Genomic DNA, 6629 nt, shown 5'->3' with positions numbered 1-6629 from the left:
GGGTTGTAGCAGATGGAGGAACACGCGACACTGGGGTGAATTAATTGGGAATTTTCTCTGATTTTGTTATGTTATTCGGATTTAGAGAATCAGTAAGTGTAGAGAATATAAGAATTAGCGAGTTTGATGATAAATCGTAATTTATAATTGTTTATAAAATCAAAGTGTGATTGTGATGTTTTATCTAAAATGTTCTTTACAGTTTCAAGATTTAAAAATGTTAAGGTTGAGGAATGAGTTTCATTTGAGTTTTGTTGGGTGTGTGTTAATTTTGATAATAAATAGTTATTTCTAATTATGTGTGAAATGAAAACGTTGTGACATCTTGTGTAGATATATGTGGAACATTTTCTGGCATTTCAAAATTGAGGAAAGTTGAGATTGTCGAATGAGTTGAATTATTTTCTATACGTTTTTGAAGGGAAGAATTATTACATCAAATTATTTAAACGTTTAACTTTCATGTTGTTTTAAATTTTTTATTTCTGTACGTGTCGATGTAGCTAAGACGAATACAAAGTTTGTCTTAAGAAACTGTTCCATCGATTAAAATTCATTTAAAATGATCATTCGATGAATCTGACTTTTAAAGGTATTTTTCGTATCCGTCAAACACGCAATTTCCGATTTCTTTTCGAATCTACGCAGACGAGGGGTCGAGAAGAGAATTAGTCAGAGGTGATTCCCGTTTATCGACGATCGTCAGAAGGGTCGGATAACGTCGTTAGCCATTCTCGTCCCGCTTGCGTTTCCAGATCTATATGGCTAATTAAATCCATTGGTGTGTCGTGCACGCTTGACGAACCTCGATCGATCGATCGATCGATGAAATCGTTTTATCGAATGTTGATTGGTGTAATGAGACTTCGCTTCTTTAATTTCGCGGTTACACCATGGGAAATGATATTCAATTTTCTCGACTTCTCCAAAGCGAGAGAACGACTTATCTCATGTTTAAAGGATTTCATGAAATAATTTTATCCATTATTGCACGACTTCGATTGAAAGGTGAGTATGTAACTTTAGAGTTAATTTTTTTTATTTAAATATTTCGTTGTCGTTTTCAGATTTGTGCTGTATATGATAATTTGTCATAGAAGATCCTAAGTTTCAATGAGTGTCTCATCCCATAATTTCTAAAACTTGGGTCTTATGTATCGTACTCATCATTATGTATTGTATCGTGTGTATTATACTTGTAGCTATCACTTATATATATTTCGCGACTAACATTCTTATATATGGATATTGTTTCCTAGCGGTTTCATGAGCTGTATGATAAAAGGAATCTTTATATATTGCATAGCGTATGCACGAGATAAATATAATCCAAAAAGATAGATAAAATATAGATACCCATTCTTTTTACACAATAATTTACCATCTAATGATATTAAAGTTACAAGTGTAAAAGTTACAATTTGAAAAATATAATTATCTCGTTCACAATTTGACAATAAGTAGAACGGTTAAATAACTTGTGATTTATAAAACTGCCTTTTAAACTTTCATTTGTTCTTTCAGTATTATTTAAAAGAATTTTACATAGGAGACACAAAAAATCACGACAAGTAAAACTTCAAAACGCACCCACAAATCTCTAGAAACCTTCTCCTCATTATCACGTATACATATAAAGTTATCCATCATTCCGTAACCTGTTCTCCCGTGCACCCCTCGACTCGATCATGACGCCCGAGTCAGCGCGAATGTAAATCAGACGAGAAAGCTGCCACGATGGAACAAGCTTGGCCACTCGCGAAACCAGTATTTCATACTATCCATTGGTCTCTCGTTCACCTGTTATCCTCTAAAAACCTGTTCCCTACTACTCTCCAAAATTTCAACCATTCTACCTACACTTCAGTATCCGTTTAATCAGATTACACCGCTATAGACTCAAAAAGGGGAAGCGCGGGGGGAGGGTAGTTTCCCAGAAAATTCGTCGATAACTAGAAAGAGAAAAGGAAAGGACAAGCCAAGCCGGTTTTCAATTTTCGATGATTCCACCGAATTCGGTAACAGTGTTAGCGGGGTAGAGAGTGTTGGCATCGTGCATCCAGCCACCCCCAGCGTCCCTCTGCTTTTGCGGTGGCTGTTCACCAAGGTATATAGGGTGGCTGCCGCTTCGTCGAGGCTTTAAGACAGCGTGTGTGGGAGTGGGCGTGGCCATGGGGTGGCCGTTGGCCAATCAGCAGCCGGCAGTTGCTGGCCACCCCCGACCCACGTGGTCCACATCCCCCAACATACATATTGATCTCGTGGTCCTTGCCGACCGCCGCGCCGCGCCAACCCGCTCTGCCACCCTTCGCATCACCCATTCCTATTCTACCTCCCAGTCTATCTCTTTTTATCCAATGTTCGTTCAACTGAGAGTGTCCTTTTCTATGTACCGTGTCCCTACCCCCGAACGTGTCCCTTCAACCCTCGTCGACGATCCCTCGACGACCGAGAGAGAGAAGGTCGTGTGCCTGACCAGCGTGCAAGGAAATTTTGAAAGTAAGCGGCGGCGTCTGGTTTTTCACGGACCTCGTTTCACCAACGGGGGTGGGTTGGCGAGAGGCGGTAGAACGAGGAGCACAGAGACGTCTCGTTTCCGACGGCGTTACCGCGTTGAGTCGCGCGGAATAGAGATTGTTCGAGCGATGGAACGACTCCGGTCGAGACACAAGGTAGCTGTTTGGCGAGGATGAGAAAAGAGGAATGGGGCTGATTAATTGTTTGATGTACGCTATCAGTGAAAAATAGAGTTGTTTAAAAAAGTATTCGAATACCAGTAGAAATTTTTTATGAAGATAATCTATTAATGAAACATTTTGGAATTTCACGAGCACCGTAGTGATTATGTAAGTAAAGTTTAAGACAATTCTGTAAATGTACATAGAAGCTAGAAAATATTTGGTGCAAGTATATATTCCGCAGCGATCATAAAAGTAATCAAACAATCGATTATTTATTATATTAGTAGGCATCGATATTCTGTCTTTGCGTCTTCGTTATTTCGATAAACTGTTTATCCGCAAATTGGATGATATAGTACTCCAAAATTTAGAATGAATACATAGGTAATCCTAAATCATTATCGTCAATGTCATTTCAATATCATTTTCAATGATATTCTAGTCGAATGAATTATCTGTGTATGAAAATACGAGGTTATTCTATGATATGGTGTAGTAATAAATTAAATTAGTTAAATAATGGCTATACACACTCGAACGCCTATGGTTTGTACAGCCAAAGACAATTTGCTATTTGTCTGACAACTTATGACACATTCCACTTGCAATTATAGAAGCAAAATTTCTAATGATCAAATATTCTTTACATTCTCTACATATTAAATATGCTGGCTCTATATTTATAAAACAAGAGTATACTATGTTCCTACTGTTCTTTTTCTGCAATGAATATATATTGTTTAGAGAAACACATTGTTCCTTAATAATATGCCATGCCAGATGAACTATTATACATAGAAATCGATAAATTTTGGGTATTTTTATAGATATGATGTATAGTTATTATTTTATAGTGATGTATAATTGTTTGATTGATGTATAATGTGTTTTTTGTGGGATGGGGGGGGGGAAGGATATATGGTAATTGAGATTCTAGTTGGCGGCTTAATAGTGCTATGAACATTCAATTATTGCTCTATTTGAGCCTCCCTCGATTAATTCAAAGGTTCTTGGATCAAGTAACCAGCTCGTTCCGCATTCTTCGCTCCTGCTGTCTATTATGTCGCGCTCGCCTTGGTAAATAAGGAGTGAGATTTTCTGGGAGATTAATCGATGTAATTTCACTGGAAAGCTGCTTTCTCTTCTTCAGAATTCTTGTCGAACGGGGAACGAGTTGCTGTCGATATTTTTGAAGTTTAAAGTGAATTAGGGAATCTCCTTCGGACGAAACTTTAAAGCTGTTTTAAGGGATGGGGGGGGGGGAAGGATATATGGTAATTGAGATTCTAGTTGGCGGCTTAATAGTGCTATGAACATTCAATTATTGCTCTATTTGAGCCTCCCTCGATTAATTCAAAGGTTCTTGGATCAAGTAACCAGCTCGTTCCGCATTCTTCGCTCCTGCTGTCTATTATGTCGCGCTCGCCTTGGTAAATAAGGAGTGAGATTTTCTGGGAGATTAATCGATGTAATTTCACTGGAAAGCTGCTTTCTCTTCTTCAGAATTCTTGTCGAACGGGGAACGAGTTGCTGTCGATATTTTTGAAGTTTAAAGTGAATTAGGGAATCTCCTTCGGACGAAACTTTAAAGCTGTTTTAATGATCGTTCTTGTTAAATTATTATGTGACTCGGGCGAGAGTAATTTTACCCGAAAATTAAAAAAAAAAAGGAAGAGAAATAGCTTCAAAACTTTGATGACTCCCTTGTGCATTGTAACGACGTACTGGTCTTATTATGTCAGTTATTTTCGATATAAGAAGCATGAAATTTATAACAATTGTTAACAAGTTTTATGATTTCTTCATAATCTTCTCATATATTTCACAAATTCCCAACCTCTTCGTAAATTTCACATTATTCTCCAATAAATTTGAGAAATTTCATAAATCGCTGACTCCTTAATAACTTATGTCTACCCACAAATTTGACAAATTTGTGAGCTTTTTAAAAATGTCCATAAATTTCACAAACTAATGACTCCTTTATAACGTCTAACAAATTTTACGTGGCTATCTGAGGATCTTTGGACGATCGAAAATTAATCTTCGTCTCGATAAAGGTCTTCGTCCTGGCGGTGGCCGAAAATGACATTTCTCCCCTGTCGAAAATCCCAAGAATTTTCCCGATTCTTCCGGTCCAAAGGTTCGTCGATTCTCGTGAATCTTTAAACGACGTCACGTTCGTTGTCAGTTTACCACTATGAGGTGGGTCGTTTGCGCGTGCAAATTTCGTGCACAGTAAGATGTTTCCTTTCCAACCCTTTCGTTTCGACGTTTCACGTTCTGTTCCAGTAAAAGATTCATGCTTGCAACCTAAGGGCATAGAGGACGACAGTCCGTCGAGTAATCGAGTCATTTAATCGACTCGAAATAACCGTCCAGCTATCGTTTTCGCGGACGATCGTTCAGCATCCTCGAAGTAGTCGAGAATCCATGCAAAATTCATTCGGTTTCGATCGTCTCGATTTACGTAGAATTTTAGTTGGCCTACTTGCGACTTGATCGAGAGGATGAGCATATTGTGTGTACATTGAGGAATTTCTCGTAGTAGTTTGAAATATATGACGGGATTCGCAGAGATTGAATATAACAGAAATGAAAAGAGTCGTGGGTTTTAAATCAGTTTTCAAGCGTATGGTAAACTGTAAGGGAAGTAGAGAAATTCGTATGTGAAAATTTATTCTTTCAAGTAAGAATATATTTTAAGTGTGTAGTAAATTGTAAGGGAGAATGAGAGGTCTGTAATAGATATCGGTAATTTGCAATCTTAAAGATACATTATACTTAAATTATGTATTAGTATAATATATCATATACACGCCCAATAAATGGTACCACTACTTTTGCAAGACTACTTGATGCTACATTATAAGACTAAATAATTGTATTAAATAATTTTCTAGTTGCCTAATTTATCATTCATCGCATCATTATACTTGCTCTTTGACGTGAAACTAACAGGGACAAAAATTGTATCATTTTATATGATAAAAGGCCTATATGTCTCTAAAGTGCACATGTTCGATAAAATTAAAATCAAATCTTTTATATTCCCGTCGGTATTAATACCAAGAACCGATATAGAAATATTTCCACTATAGAAATAACAAGATCTTCTACAAAGATTATGTGAAACCAGCATGCAGCGTACGTGACAAATTCAATGTGTAGTAAACGTAATAAACCAATAGGTAACAACCCATCATGATTCGTACAAAAGCAAAGAAGACATCGAACAGAACGGGCTTGCAGCGGTTCCAAAAAACGGTCTCATTGGGCTAACGAGAAGCGATCGCAATTGCAGCGAATAATAGCGAAACGTTTCACGGAGAGCAGCCGGTACGACCTCCCGAGGTCCATGAACGAGCGATCGAACTCCGCCGCTGCTGTCAGTTGCCACGACGCACGACGCGCGTTTCAAGAATACAAAAGGGTGAAGAAAAAGGGAGAAACATGAGAAAAGAAAGAAGGGAAAGGAAAAACAGCGGCACGGGTCAGCCGGTGAAACAAGAGCAAGAAAGAGAGGAGAGGCTCGCGGACAGAGAAAAAAGCTGGAGGAATAACAAAGCTACCCGTAGTTCCCACAAAGGCAAAGCCTGACCTTCCACCCCCCCAATGCAACCCCTTTGGCTTTCTGTCGCTCCGCTGAAACAATGCCGACGACGGTAAAACAAAGAAATAAACATGAAAAGACAAAAGACGGCCGTTTGAATCCATAATTTGCCCCCGCGTTGCCTTTTGTTTTTAGGGACCCCGTGCTGTCTCTCTCCTCTCCACCGGGCCTTTTCTAGGCCGTTACCTTTCCCTTCGACTAACATAACCAGACACGAGTCCCCTCCCCCCCCCTGTGAACCGTGAATTTTACGGTTACGCCGACGTCGTCGAGCTCTAAACCCTTTCCTCCCTTTCGAGCGAGTTCTTGAGGTAGGTCTTGGCGAATGCTCTGCT

The 6629-nt window shown here is 38.8% G+C and overlaps 1 long non-coding RNA gene across 1 annotated transcript; it reads left to right on the top strand.

The window, feature by feature from the left end:
* Positions 1 to 2487: 2487 nt before the first annotated feature.
* LOC117152208 lies at positions 2488 to 6239 on the top strand. Its single transcript, XR_004462524.1, has 2 exons — positions 2488 to 2846; positions 5873 to 6239. It is a non-coding gene; the product is annotated as an uncharacterized LOC117152208 (long non-coding RNA).
* The last annotated feature ends 390 nt before the right edge of the window (positions 6240 to 6629 follow it).

The sequence above is a fragment of the Bombus impatiens genome, unplaced genomic scaffold, assembly GCF_000188095.3.
Source record: "Bombus impatiens unplaced genomic scaffold, BIMP_2.2 scf_0815, whole genome shotgun sequence".
Lineage (NCBI taxonomy): Eukaryota > Metazoa > Arthropoda > Insecta > Hymenoptera > Apidae > Bombus > Bombus impatiens.
This window is presented reverse-complemented; position numbering and strand designations above follow the sequence as displayed.